Genomic DNA, 14,661 nt, shown 5'->3' with positions numbered 1-14,661 from the left:
TGCAAGTTCTGAAAGCATTCTTTGCAAGAATTCATACTGAAAGTGTCCAGGAAGAATTATTCTTTGGAATAGAAATGGCAAACGATTGTATCTGTTCACAAAACATATTCTTTCCTGTCTCAGCATGAAATAAATGTATTCAATAATAGATCAAAAGATCGAATATTCTCAGGAAGGAGGAAACTATCCTTGGGCTACAGCAGTGAAATACACAAAAGAAAGTGACCTGTGATGCACAGTATCCGAACACTTTTTGCCTTGAATCTTTGAAATTAACTCCCTCACAGCAGAAGATCTATTAAAAATCTTCCGAAGTTCTGTTCAGACTCTTAATGCTGTGCACAGATCTTTTAAGAGCTCTTCACACACCACAAATTTCAGGGCTTCTTGTTACTTAGGTTACTTCAAAAAGCAACATCCCTCTCAGTGTTTTCTGTCAGGCTGATAAATTTAATTCAGGATACCATCTGTAACTGACCAGTGCAAACATGGACAAAGAATTAAGCATTCAGATAGTTTGTCTATCTAGATGAAGAGACGCTGGAAATAGTAAAACTGTACCATAACATTGCACATATTCTCAATTTATATTCCGTTAAGCCTACACACTTCAATATAACAAGTCTAATAGCTATTAAAAGAGAACAAAAAATTCTCCAAACATGTGAAAACATTTGTAGGAAAGTCATTACTGTTACCATTACTTTTGCTGAAACTCTACTGGGACCAAAGTCTTTCTATTTTTTTATTAGCTTTATACAAATAGGATGTGAATTTCAGCATATGCACTAATCAATACTTTCTCCTTCAGTACCCTGAGAAAATAAGGGATTCAGATGATGTCTCCTTAAATGTCTTACAACAATGCCTATGGCATCTAATATTCCTTAAATGCTAATCTGAAAAAAAAGAAAGAAAGAAAAGAAAGGAGGGGGGGGGGGGGGGGGGGGGGGGGGGGGGGGGAGGACGGGAAATAAAACAAAACAAAATATAGTAACAAAAGAACAAGCTCTGCATTTCCTCTTATTCAGTTCCCAAATATTCACATGGTTTAATTGCACTGTCAGCCACTTTCCATTTAAAGAAGTTCAGAAATAAACCTTATCAACACTTCAGGTCAAATTGAAAACTGCCATAAAATTCAACAATCCACCACTCCAAAATATTTTTCAGCAGTCAAAAAGTAACAAATGCTGTTGTTTTATTCTATGTATTAGGAGCCTGACACAAAGCTGTTCATTAACTTCAGGAGGACTTGAATCACCTCCTTTCATTCACTAAGGCTGCTCTTTTCTTGCATTAACCCTGGAACAAAGATGATTCTGTATAATTACATTGCCTCCACCTATTTAGGTGATTACATATCTCTGATGGTTGATGTTTCCAAAATAGTCTGTTCTCAATTAAGCACTGAAGAAAAGTTACCAGACTTTCAGAAGTTGTTTTTCAACAGGGGTCCCCAAGTAACTGTAAGCTGTAAAGTTCTGCAAAGAAAGTTTGTTCTGGTTGGCAGAGTGGCAATTTTATTTATTTATATACTTATTTTTGACATGGTAAGCAAGAAAAATGTAATTTATTCTTATCAAATATTCAGGCCAAAATTGGTCCTTCTTACCATAACAGCAAAGGTGTTTGCTCAGCCTGTAATGGCATTTGAGGAGCCATGCACAACACAAGTGTGGAAAACATGCTATCAAAGAAAGTAAGAGAAACTGATGGGGGAATGCAGCCTTTAAGTAGAAAGCTCACTTCAAAAAATAAAAATAAAAATAAAAAGATAAACAAAAAATTTGCCCCATTCTCACTCTTATGTTTAGATAAAAATTACGTATTGGCCACATTACAGAGTACCGGTTTCAGACTCCTGTCAGACCATCTCTGCTGATAGATCTGTGATGTCAGAAATAGGGTAAAACTATTCTGAATGAATCACCTTGCTGCTGAAATATCAGGGGGTGGAAAAATAGCTTGGAGAGCCAGTTAAGAAATATTTCAAAGAAAGCAAGGCATGACAACAAGTATCTGCAGCTATCCCTGTTGAACATTAGAAATATAATTTAACAAGAGAAAATTGGTTTTCCCAGCACAGATTGAAATAAGCAGATGAACAATGACTTTACTTCCCACAAGACTTCAATTACTCAAACTTAAGCAAAAACAAATTCACAAATGCAGCTGGAAAAATAAGAGTCATAGTTCTACTGCTGAATCAACTTAACAAACGTAATGGTGTAACACCGATAGAGTAGTTGTTGTTCTAATAGCTATATTAAACCTCTGAGCATAATCAAAATGACTTTGATATTTCCATAAGGCAGAGTAAACTCAGACTGAGTACTATGCTTAAACCATTAACAGTATTGTTGCCTTCTTGATGATTAGTTTGTGTTTGGAGTAATTTACTATATTTTACACTAGAAAAGGAGAAATTATGCATTAGGGAAGGACCATTCCTTCTTATTTGTCCCTTTCTGAAAATGGAGAAGTTTATCTGGCCCTCAGCATAGTTTTCAAATATTATTGTTCTCCAAACTGGTTGAAGTTGCAAATCATCACACCAATATTGGGTGGGTAAACTCCATTTTATAATGTAGATGTACAATTCTCATTAACATCCAAGAATGTTCTATATACTTACACAGGGAGAATTCAGTCCTCCTCATCATTTTTTTCCTCTTCACGAGGATATTCATTTGTTTAATGAAGAAAAGAAGTGAATAAACACACGTAAACAAATCAGTAATCAAATGTCTTTCTTGCTTGGCCCTAAAGTAAGGTCCATATGTTTTAAGCAATGCCTCTCTGAAATGTAACATCTTCTAAGCGTTTTTGAAGGCTACTTATCTCTCCGTCAGAATCCCATGAGTGAACGCTGTTTGCATTATGCAAAGCATTAGCTGGGCACCTGACATGGGGGTGGTCTCAATCTGGAGTCTCACTTCCCAGACTAGCATAGGATACAAATGTCATGGAGGCAATGTGTTGAGTTCCCAGGGAAGCTGAAAGAAAGAGAGAATGCATGCCCTCAGTGACGTCTGTGTGCAGAGAAGCTGGAGCTCTGGTTAAGAAAGGTGGCATCTGAGACAAAGCCTAGAAAATGAAAGGTTGTAAAGAGATGAATGACACAGGCTGAGAGGATTTGGCAGGGTTCCAGTGAGGAATCAGGATATCTCAAAGGAGAGGGAAAGAGCGAAGAACAAGAGGGGAAAAAAAATCAAGAGTCTGGTTTATACCAACAAAAATAGGAAAATCAGCTAAAAGGCTGACAATCTGTTATCTGCATATCACTCTGCTTAGATATTTCAGTGGTATCGGGCAGTAGAGAGTGTCAAATTCTGCTCATGCTGTTACACCCACACACAGCTCAGCAGGTTAAGGCTGGAGCATTCTAAATTAATTGTGACTGAGCCAGTCCAAGCACGTAATTTTGTAAGGTACTTTTCTCATTACAGTTTTCTTTTCTTATTTTTATTAACGAGATTTAAAAGGGTGCATACAAGAGAAGACTGAAACACAAGCCTTGTATGATTTTATCAGGTCCAAATCAAACTGTTGTGTTCCCATCAACAGACTCTTCAATGGCACTTGAATGCCAACCTCATGCCAGGGTTTTACACTCTTACAAGGTGCTGACTTCTTCTGATGGAATTTGTCTCAGTGTTTCATAGCACAAGAACAGCATCCACTGCACTTACTCATTCTGCCAAATAACAGTTGTTCTCGGGAGCCATTAGCTGAACACAGTGTGGCTTTTCACACAACAGACATCACTGGTGGGATGCTAGCCTGCATTTCACTTACAACAATACAGCTCTGGTAGAGCAGCAAAGTTATTCACCATGTCAAATAGCAGCCTCCCTCTTGTGTCCACACTTTGGGTGAGCAGCCACCAAGATCAGAAAGGCAACAGTGCTCAGGAACAAAAAAATAGGCGTTAATTCATCAGCTCCACAGTGTACCTGCAAAAGAGGAGTGGGAAGATAGAGTGAGAGGGAGGAGGTATGAACTCTTTAAATCTATCCTGGAATTTAAATGTCCCCATTCCTATTTACATTTTTAAAATTATTTTTATCAAGGAAAAAGAATTATGCATGTCCCATGTATATTCAACCTTCTTCCCGAAGTTTTGAGATAGAAGAAAAAGGGAGTAAAAATAATCATATCTGAGGTTTTCTTGTACAGGAAAAAAAAAGAAGAGTCTCTCTTGCTTTTGCATTGTAATTTCAGTTGCACTTAGTAAGCAATAAACAATTAAAATCTGTGCTTTTTTTCAGGTGGCCCTTAGTATCTGTTCTCCTTTCAGCAACAAACAACAAAAAAAAACGATGTGTCCACGACAGGAAAAACATGCAAGTTGCATAGTCCCATTACAGGCAGACATCACAGATAGTTTAATTGACAAATTTCACGATATTAAAGGAAAAATGTCTTCTGTGAGGCCAGGTATAGGCACAGACTGCTGATCTATGCCTTTGAGGTACACTGATGACAATGAGAGCAGTTCAGTTTGCAGAAGGATAGCAGTTCATGTAGAAGATTTCCACCTGAATCTTTCTTCATAGCAGGATGCTTGGCACTGGCCCGAGTGATGAGTGCTGCCTGCATCACAAGGATGCTACAGTACTGTCAGAGAAAAGCTGGAAAATCCTTATTTTCCTAAATGCCTTTTAAACCTCCTTATAAATTCAGTCATGAGTTTCACACCAGTCTGCTGGTCAGCCTGCTTTCCAACCAGCAGGTGCTTCTCATATGTACTCCCCCTTCAAGAAAATTAAACTTTATGCAAGAAAATACTCTGTTTCATTCTAAAGTAGTTCTACACATTTTACAACCTTCTAGTCTGAAGAACAAGTTTTTTCTTATACTATCGTAGCTGAGAGAAGTATTCTCAAGGGCTAATTTGAGACAAATTTTCCTGAACTTAAGAGTTAATGGATAGAAAAACACTTCCCTGGAGAGCAATTTAGGACTTACCTGCTCCCAAAGAGCCTGTCTCTGTGGTCTCTGGGAAGGACCCGGAAAGACTGGCCAACATTAGCCATTCAGAGTAGCCCTCTCCATTCAACGTGTGAGAGGGTTTGTTGTTGTTTGACTGAGGTTATGGGAAAAGCAGAAATACAAATTTCCTAGAAGATAGGTGTTACATAACAAGATAATGGGGCGGTATCATCTCTCAAGAAAGCAAGTAGAACAAAGGAGGAGGGGAGATATGCCTACCCAGGTTAGATTTCTATTTTCAGAAAATTTACCATTATTCAATTTATCAAACAATTCAAATACAAGCAAGCACAGTTTGCAGTCAAAAAAAAAAAAAAAACTTTATGTTAATTGATACCAGTTGTTGTATGAAAGGAGTAACCCTAAGTAGAAGAACTTGATATGTGAATGGGAAAACAACAACAGCTCCTGAGATGTTTTGGAAACAGCATGCTGAAAATATATTTTCTTGAAGTCATGGATTAAAAAGTAGGAAGTATAAAACCTGGGAAAACCGAAGCATCCAAACACAGAAGATCCAGAAGACTTTCCAACGTGATCCCTGTTATCCTTTACAGAAGAATGAATTCCTAGTAATGCCTGAATTTTCTGAAGAAACAGCAGTTCACATGAAAGCATTTAGGCAGTGACTGGGCAACTGGCCTGAATGAGCACAAACAGATCTGCGTAGAGCATTGTTTTGTTTGCCTGTGATTCATCAATAGTGAATGAAGTCTTTCCAACAAAACTCATTTTTCAGCGTTGACCTCTGCCTCTTTCCCTCTGTGCTTTTCCAGAAAAACATGAGGGAGTGGTGCAATATCCCTTCCTAAGCGGAGGGAAACATCTTTCACCACTGCTGCTGCCCTCTGCCTTCCACCAGATGAAGGCTGTTCCTTGGGCATGTGCTCAGGTCATAGCCTCTTACAGGCACACATTGTTTGGCATATTAACTGCTATGGGGCATTTTAGCCTTCACGCTCTTCTCGTTAGCTGGGGAGTGAACAAGAAGTGCTCAAGATGACAGATTTAGAGAAATACAGATTTCTTTTTTAATGAGTAAATTACATTATACCTCATGTACATAGATTACAATGTATCAATATATTACTGATTTTCAGCGAGCCAAGTCTGATGAGACTATGGTAAAAACTGCACCCTCCAGCACAAATGTAAAGGACAAAAATCCTCAGCTCTGGGAGGAGGTAGCAGGAATACCAAGAGAGAGGAAGGTGCCAACTTCTCTGCACGCAGTTGTCCAGACGCCACTACACGACCACCAATTGTTGCATGGCTAGTATCCACTTCAATTTCTAGTCAATGAATTCACAGTTCGTGAGCAGATTGATAGGTTACTGTTTGTTAATATACCTAATCCATGCATATTCCCAGTTTCCATGCTTCAGGGAGCTGGGTACCATAGTGTACAGGAAAACAGACTTACTTTGCATGAATGCTCTAATCTCTGGTTCCTAAGCAAATCAGGGCCGCAGCAGTTCTACCATGTTGCTGACATCAGTTACTGGACTACAAGTTTTTTTCTCACCTGAAATGAGTAAAAAAATTGATCTTTAAAGGCTTAATCTTTGCCTGAATAGATTTTTAAAAATCAAGTAGTAACTTCTACAGTTATAACAACAAACATTTAAGCTGATTTCTTGTTTAAGAATGTCTTCTTTTATTTAAATTTAATTCATTCCTTTTTAATAGTGGCTGAGGTGTACTTAGAGGCACATGTCAGTCAGAGGAAGAAGCATTTAAAGATGTTCAAAACCAAACAGGCTGAAGAAGTTTTCACTAAGAAGTGCAAGGAACCATAAATGAGAGAGGCTGTAGCTGGATGCCATTATGGGATCTGAAAAGAAGATTATTCTTTAGAAAGCAGGTCTATGATATGATTATTTTTCTAAGGATTGGATACAGCGTTTGGCACTGTACTCTCTCCCAAGATGTAGTTAACATTCTTGAATTTTATAATAATGACGTATGACACAGTGTCCTCTGGGATTAATCACAAATATTTTTAAAAGATGAGGCTTCGTTATATCTTTGTTCTTTGTATCTTGGCTTTTGTTAGCGCATTTTAATTAGGATCTGGTATCTGCAATAAACAGTAAACATAAAGAGCTTTGCAAAAATGTATTAGACTGTTTGTTTTCACACTCTAATGCATATTTGCACAATTTTACCATGAAAAAAAGAAAACATGCTAAGCTCTTGGGCTCTATCCCAAATGTCCTGGAATAGAATCCGGAAATTACTAAGAATGAAACCAAACCACATCATATTTCAGCAATTAACCTAAGAAAAGAGGGCACACTCTCTATGTGAAAGATAGTTTTGTGGGAGGCATATGTGAAAGAAAGAAGCTTCTAGAAAAGATATGCAAGCAACTATTTAGAATTTGATTTAATTTTCTTTGACCAGGTAAAACCTTGATAAATGCATTCAGGTTATATTTTTTTTTTCTTTCACAACAGTGGAGAAAATATTTATCACGTAATCCTCATTGTTGAAGCAAAATGTGTCTAAAGGAAATTGCAAATAAAAATACAGCCTGAAATTCAGTGCAGCACCATTTGTTTCACCAGACAGATGCCAAAAAATACAAAAGAACAACTTTGGGAATGTGCAGGGTAAGTAAATCTATAGTGGATGCTGAAAACAAACAGCTTTGTATACAGGAGATGGGAGAAATGGACTTCATTATAATTGTATGTATACTGATTTGAAGAAAGTTCTAGGGATTAATATCGCTTTTGTAAAACACTATAATAGCATATTAAAAACAAAACAAAACAAAACAAAACAAAACAAAAACCACCAACGCTCAGAACTGAAACTGCCATTTGCCAAAGACAGATGTACTTTCATTTCAAAGTATTCCTATCAAACTCCATCAGAAAACTTGAAAGGTTTAAAATGTGGCTCTTGTGAACAATTGGTATTGATATGACACCTTGATAGTATTTGAACGTGACACAGAAGTCATAAAAGTATATAAGTAATTGTAAGGTGTAAAGTGATTTTTCCCACCAAATATAGAATTTAATGTGTTTCCAAATAAAACACAAGATTAAGTAATTTATTTTGTCATATGATTTATTTATGGGCTGAAACACTGTAAACAACAGATAAAAGATACAGACTCAGATGTCAAAGTAAAAGATGAAAATCATTACATTTTATTAGCAGAAGATATATAAAAATGCCAAAATGAACAGTAAAGAGAGGGAAAGTGTTATGCTCAGAGGTCCTGCATCAGAGTTGCATTTGTTTTTCCCACCTCCCCTAAAGGGGAATAATAGCTCTGAATTTAATTAAAAATCTATTTTTTAAGATTAAAGTCATGAAAAAGTTAAAAGACTGGATCACAAAGAAGAGTAACTGTAAGGATCTCAGGGAATATGAACTGATGAACTCCCTTATATTTTATTTCTTCTCAACTATTTGTGGGAGGATCACTAGTGTTGCATAGGAATTGTTAGTCCTGGATAAAAGCAAGGATTTTATAAACCAATAAATTTTTCATTAGTTTTTACATAAATTTTAGTAGCAATAGTTTAATTTCAGTCAAATTATTTCAATCATATGAGTTGCTGCTGAACGCAACATTATACATTACATTAACTGGGGCATTTAGAAACCTGGTTCCTATCCACAGTGCTATGCTTGAGGCACTGTTTGCCACTTATTTTTTCCTTAACATGTAAAATAAAAATAAAATAGATGAAGAAAATGAAATTAAAACAGAATTTCAGAACCTTCTAACCACTGAGAGAATCACTAAACCCAAACCAACTATTTAGATACTTACAAAGGTTTTGATAAATTTATACCTCTAAAGTGTTCTTGCTCCTCTTAGAAAAAAATGTTGGAAGTGTTATGGAGTGACTCCTCAAGCTTTAAATTTCTTCACCTGCCCCTTTCCTCTGACCACCTACTGACAGTCCAGGAAAAGAACAGAGGAAACCATCTTGTTGCATTTAATTCTGACAGCTTCTGTACCAGAACTTGGCACAACAATGTAGAAGGCAAAGCATATACTGCTTCTTGGCCAGCAAGAAAGAGGTAAGGATGAGGTCATGAGAAAATAATCAATATTAATCTTAAAAGAAAGATATCACTTTTGGGCTGTATTCCAGTATTTACAGGTTAATGCTGGTTGACTCTAATCAGAATTATATACTGTTTATTGTAATTTTGATAATACTTACTTATACATTAACCTTCCCCTGTTTCCCATTTGGCCTCAACAAAATCATGCAATAGCACCCAAAGGCCTACACATAGAGATTTCCAGTGCCAAAGAAACCAAGCATATCTTTTTATGCTGTATGATTTATAATTTTCTTGATCCTGACTTCAATGGAAATACTGTGTGTGGAAGGATGACAAGATTGGGCCCTCAGGCAAGAGCTCTGTAGAATAATGTGTAGGAATGCTATTGTTGGCATTTTAAGAAACAACATCTCCTAATTGCACCAAACCCAGACCATCTCCTTCATGTAAGTGATCAGTTAAGCTACTCAGTGGAGTAAAGAAAAAAGCTAACTCTATTTCAGTTTACTTGATAAAAAGCTGTATCTTGTGGGGAGTCCTTCTCTGTTATCTACATACAATTGTAATGATTCCATCCAGTTGGCATGAGGAACTGTTTCCTAGCTCATTGATCCCACGATACAGATAAATGGATTGTTTTGATCCTCCTTTTCTAGTGGATATTTTGTCTTATTTAAAAATGAACAGAAACTTTGCAACCTGTATTTCAGAGAGGTTTGGTGTCATGCAAATGTACGGTTCCATATAACCAAATGTAGAAAGCAGTTAACTTTGCTACCCCATGCTTAACACAATTAGCACTATCTATTGCTCAATTTCATGAGCAATAAAATCAATATTTGTAACATTCCGACATATATGCTTGTTAAGAGAATCTCAACTTTGTCCTTTGTGCACTGCAGCTCAAGAAGACTTGAACACCTCACAAAAACATTTTTTAGTAGATTACTTGAAGACTTTCTTAAAGTTCACAGTAACTCAGTGCAATTTTATGCAATTATGCAACATATTTTGGAACGTAATGGAACATTCAGTTATCATTCATGGTGCATGGAGTATTTTTTATTGATAACTTCATAAAATATAGAATCTTCTACTAACAAGCTAATGGAATGAAGTGGGGAAGGAGACAGAATTATAAAAATAGCAAAGAGAACATGAAGCTGTAATAAATTCTTAATTTTTATTGATTGATGTACCCTGAGAAACTGTTTGCCAAACATTTTAATTTGTTGTTTTTCTTGCACTGAAGAAGCCAGCATGGTTTTGTCTTTTCCTTGCATTTCTGTCCGTGTGTTAAATGCATGCTATTATACTTGTAAAGGTGTCAGCAGCAATGTGCACAGCTCTGGAAACACAGTTGTGTACTAGAAAATTGCCATGTAGTCCACCTATTGCTTTTCCTTTGTAAAAAAGGCACGTTGTTTGTTAATTACACATCACAGTACATAGAACAGAGGGAAGTCAGGCTGGCAATGAGCACACTGAGCCATATCATCCACTGTAGTGCAAAAAGGAAGAGAGTGAAAAGATGCAACAAAAATCTCTTCTCAAATGGAGCCATACAAAAAGCACCAGATATCCCCATCACTTTTAGATTAGTTTGTTCTGTGAACAACAATCAATTGGTGCTGCAGTAAACAAGGACACTTCATTAATAAAAGGGCAGAATTCATCTCTGTGCAATGAACACATCTGAACTTGCACCCTCCAGACATGCAGTCAAACAACATGCAGCCAACTACATATGACCACATTTTGTGTCAAGAAAAACTTTGCTCACCAGGCACTTGTTTAATCACATACAACTCAGGAAGCCCAATGGGGCATACATTGGCTCAGTGCTGTAGAGAACCCAGTGAACTCGGTGTGACCACTTGGTCATAACATAGCAAATGGATGTAGAATAATCAGTTTTTTATGCTAGGCAAAAGAGCTGGCAGGCTTATGTTACTCAACCATACTCAACAAGTACGCAATGGAAAAAAAAGTCACATCAGTGGTGATGTGAGTAATGAGATGTAGGTAAGCACTGTGGGTAGCTGGCATAAGCGTTGACTTTACCGGCCTTCAACAAGCATGGAAATCTTCCACTACTAAATTATCTTTTCCCTCCCTCTCCACTTACCAATATCAAGTCACTCCAATGGATGTTATGATTTTTAGGTATCATTCTACATCTCATCCAATTTAATCTTGAGTTTTAGACAGATTGCAGAGGGAAACATTTTGAGTATAAAAAAGTGAAATGCAGACTTGCTGTACACGGCACAAAACCATGAAAAGATTTTTTAATATGACCATCGCAGACAATAGCTAAGAAAAGGAAAGCATATACATAAGAGACATATTACTGATTATGAGAACAATAAATCACAGACACAGTGCACCAGCACTTAGCGTTGAAGACAGAATATGGAATATCACCTAGCCACAAAGAGACAAGCTCAAATAAATGTACTTTTAAGTATAGAATGATTTACCCTATACATACCAAGTTCACTAAGTAGTAGTTACTCTACACTAATATCACAAGTGGGTTTTCAGGTATAGTAACATCAGCTGACACTTTAATGCCACTTCTGTCATTACTCATTCATTCTGTTTTTTGTGCAGATTACCACTTTACATTGATTCCAAACAAATGAGAAAACAAAAGGTTTTGGTTTATTTTTAAATGGCAGTACCTATTTTTAAAGGGCTGTGCCTAGCTTTCCACAGAGGGTGCCTGATCCTGTTTCCACTCAAGTCAATAAGACCCTTTTAATCCTTTTCATGTGACTGTGTCCAAAATGAACAAACATGGAAGAGCCTGCACATATTGCCAGACAACTGACCCAAGTTGCTATCTGATAGCAATTTCATGGCAATATTCTTAATCTTACATTTTTGTACTCCATTTTATTTTGACTCTTTCCAACATAAAGCAAACCAGTTCTACAAGCAGAGCTCTCAGGCAACATGCAGTAGTAGAGTTGAATATTACAACTGCAAATTCTGATAGCAATTTACAACTACTTATACTATGAATGTGTGAATATTTTTTCCCTGTTAACTCATGACTTTATAGGGGAACTTTCTATATTTCTATACTCAATATAGGCTTGATGAAAACTGAGATAGGAACCTGAAATACTGTAAAAAGCACAAAAAAATCTTAAACTCTTCAGAGTACCATTAAAGCCCACCTGAGAAAGTTTATTTTCTGTTGATGGAAGCTCATGTAAACTGAAGAGTGATGCTGACAGGGAGCACCAATTTTTTTGATGGGCAATACAACTGAAGATGCAGGACATACATTGGTATGAATACATAAGCTGAGACATCCATTAAGACAGATTTATGCCAAGTTGGGATTTATCACAGAAATAAAAAAAAAAAAAACCAAGCAAATGAACAAACAAACAAACAACAAAAAAGAAAGAAAGAAACAGGTAGATCTTTACAGAAAATATCCATCTCCCATTGTTCTGTGACTGTTGTCATTCAGGCAAAGAACACTGCTGAGAAGCAGTAAACACTACAGCAAGAAAGAAAGAGAGAGAAAGAGTAAGAACTTGAAATATATTGGAAAAGCTTCTTTTGCCATAGCACTGAGACACATCAGTTCAATCAAACCCATGACAATGAAATTAATGTGTTTTTTTCTCAAATTAACATTTAAGTTAAGTCATTTTGTCAGATTGATAGCCTTTTAACTGATGTTTATTTTTCTACTGGATTACACAGGACAGGCTGATTAAAATAAACATTTTGCTAGTTTACCTTTAAATGTGAAACTTAAATCAGGATGACCAAGCCTTACATTACAAAGCAGTCTTTGAAATGAAAAGTGTCTTACTCCTAAGTGTGGTTATATTTTTATCATACATAGCTTATTTGTCTGTGTTCAACTCACACTGATTTGATATTTGCAATAACCCGAATACTTATTACAAACCTAATTGTGTCATCAAAATAAAGAGAGGGCAAAGTGACTATATTAATAACTTAAACAGCGAAACTCTTTGGCAAAAACATTAAACAGAATGAGGAAATGCAATATAGTTTACATTTTGCCTTAGTTTAATTTCACAAAGTAGATCTTACTCATCTACTTCCAATTACCAGTGTCAACCACTGCAAAAAGCATACAATAATGGGTTGGATTCTCCTTGCATCTCTCTAAAATATGTATAACACAGCAAAGATTTATTTCAGAAGCAGAGAGCAAATTCAAGAATTAATATCCTTCATTTGGAGATACAGAAAAGAACTCTGAGAAGTATGCTGTCACCATGAGACCAAAGCGTATGACTTTGGTGTACAATCAGGAATATTTTACTTCTGGAGGAACACTGCTGCTTGCAATTCAATATATATAAAAAAGACGACAGAATCTTCACATCAGTTTCTCTTATGATACATATATTAGAAAATCAGTAGGGCAAATTAAGTTTAGCAGAAAGTTTAAACTATGAGTTTATTTCTTTTTCATATATATATATAAAAAAAAGAAAAAGAAAATAAATGATTGCAAGATAAAATTGCAGACATTAAGATAAGTATCTTTATTTTCTGAACTTCTGAGTAGCTCTGTTAACCCCAGTGAAATCAGCTGACACTACCGTTTTGTGGAAAATCAGTCCTATATGAGAAATGGTGGTTTTTTTTTAATTTTTTTGCAGACACAGAAACCTATTTGGGTGGAAATTGTGAATTAAAGTGCACAGATTCCTTTTATCTGTTCATATACTTGTGAAATAATACAGATAATTCAAAGAGAGAAGAATAAAAACGGTTTGCTTTGGAGATTCAATACTCTATTACTTAAGGATAAAGAATGTCTAATAGTCATTAAAACGAAAATCAAGGAATGTATAAATTTTAATTTGTTCTTTGCTACGTATCATAGTGTACTGAAGGCTTTCAAAGTGACATTTAGAAGCTGGATTTTAGGTACATGTCATGAAATTAGGAAGTGCCAAAGGCAAGAAAAATTGGAGCTATTAGCAAAGCTAACAATAAAAAATTAGAACATCAAAAATCCCATAGTAAAGAGCTTATGTAGAATTGCTACAGATTAAGGCACTATTGAATAATATTGCTGTTAAAGAAGCCAATTATTTTTATAGAGCAAATAATTTTTTCTATGATAATTCATATAAAACTGGTAAATGGTTAACTGCTTTAATAAAAAGGGAAATCTCAATATAACAGCAATTTATACAAAACAAGGAGTGATAATGAACAAGAATTAGTAACTGATATCTCCAAGGCATATTATATGACTGCATAAATCTAAAACTTCTGAAAATGAAATCCAAATTTTGAGACTGAAAATTAAAATCTTGAGAGTTTTTTTGTTTGTTTGTTTGTTTGTTTTTAAATATTGAAATTAAGAGATTGTCCAAAAAATTCTGCAAACCATCAGGCCTCAGACGCTAGTCAAAGGTCGCTCTTCATTGGAGTTTTTTAATACTATGTTTAAAGAACTTGGCGTCTTCATGCTACAGACCTTTAAATTTTCTTTGAGCTACACGCACCCTACTATATCAATAAAATTGTTTCTATTTGTAAAAAGAAGAAAATGTCTATGTGACTTCTTACTCTTTCAGCCTTTTTTTCTCATTTGTGCTAATA

At 35.8% G+C, this 14,661-nt stretch overlaps 1 long non-coding RNA gene across 1 annotated transcript; it reads right to left on the bottom strand.

The window, feature by feature from the left end:
- Positions 1-1,013: 1,013 nt before the first annotated feature.
- LOC101752157 lies at positions 1,014-5,698 on the bottom strand. Its single transcript, XR_211578.5, has 3 exons — positions 4,975-5,698; positions 3,839-3,959; positions 1,014-2,999 (listed from the first exon to the last, which is right to left on the bottom strand). It is a non-coding gene; the product is annotated as an uncharacterized LOC101752157 (long non-coding RNA).
- Positions 5,699-14,661: the final 8,963 nt, after the last annotated feature.

The sequence above is a fragment of the Gallus gallus genome, chromosome 2, assembly GCF_016699485.2.
Source record: "Gallus gallus isolate bGalGal1 chromosome 2, bGalGal1.mat.broiler.GRCg7b, whole genome shotgun sequence".
NCBI lineage: Eukaryota > Metazoa > Chordata > Aves > Galliformes > Phasianidae > Gallus > Gallus gallus.
This window is presented reverse-complemented; position numbering and strand designations above follow the sequence as displayed.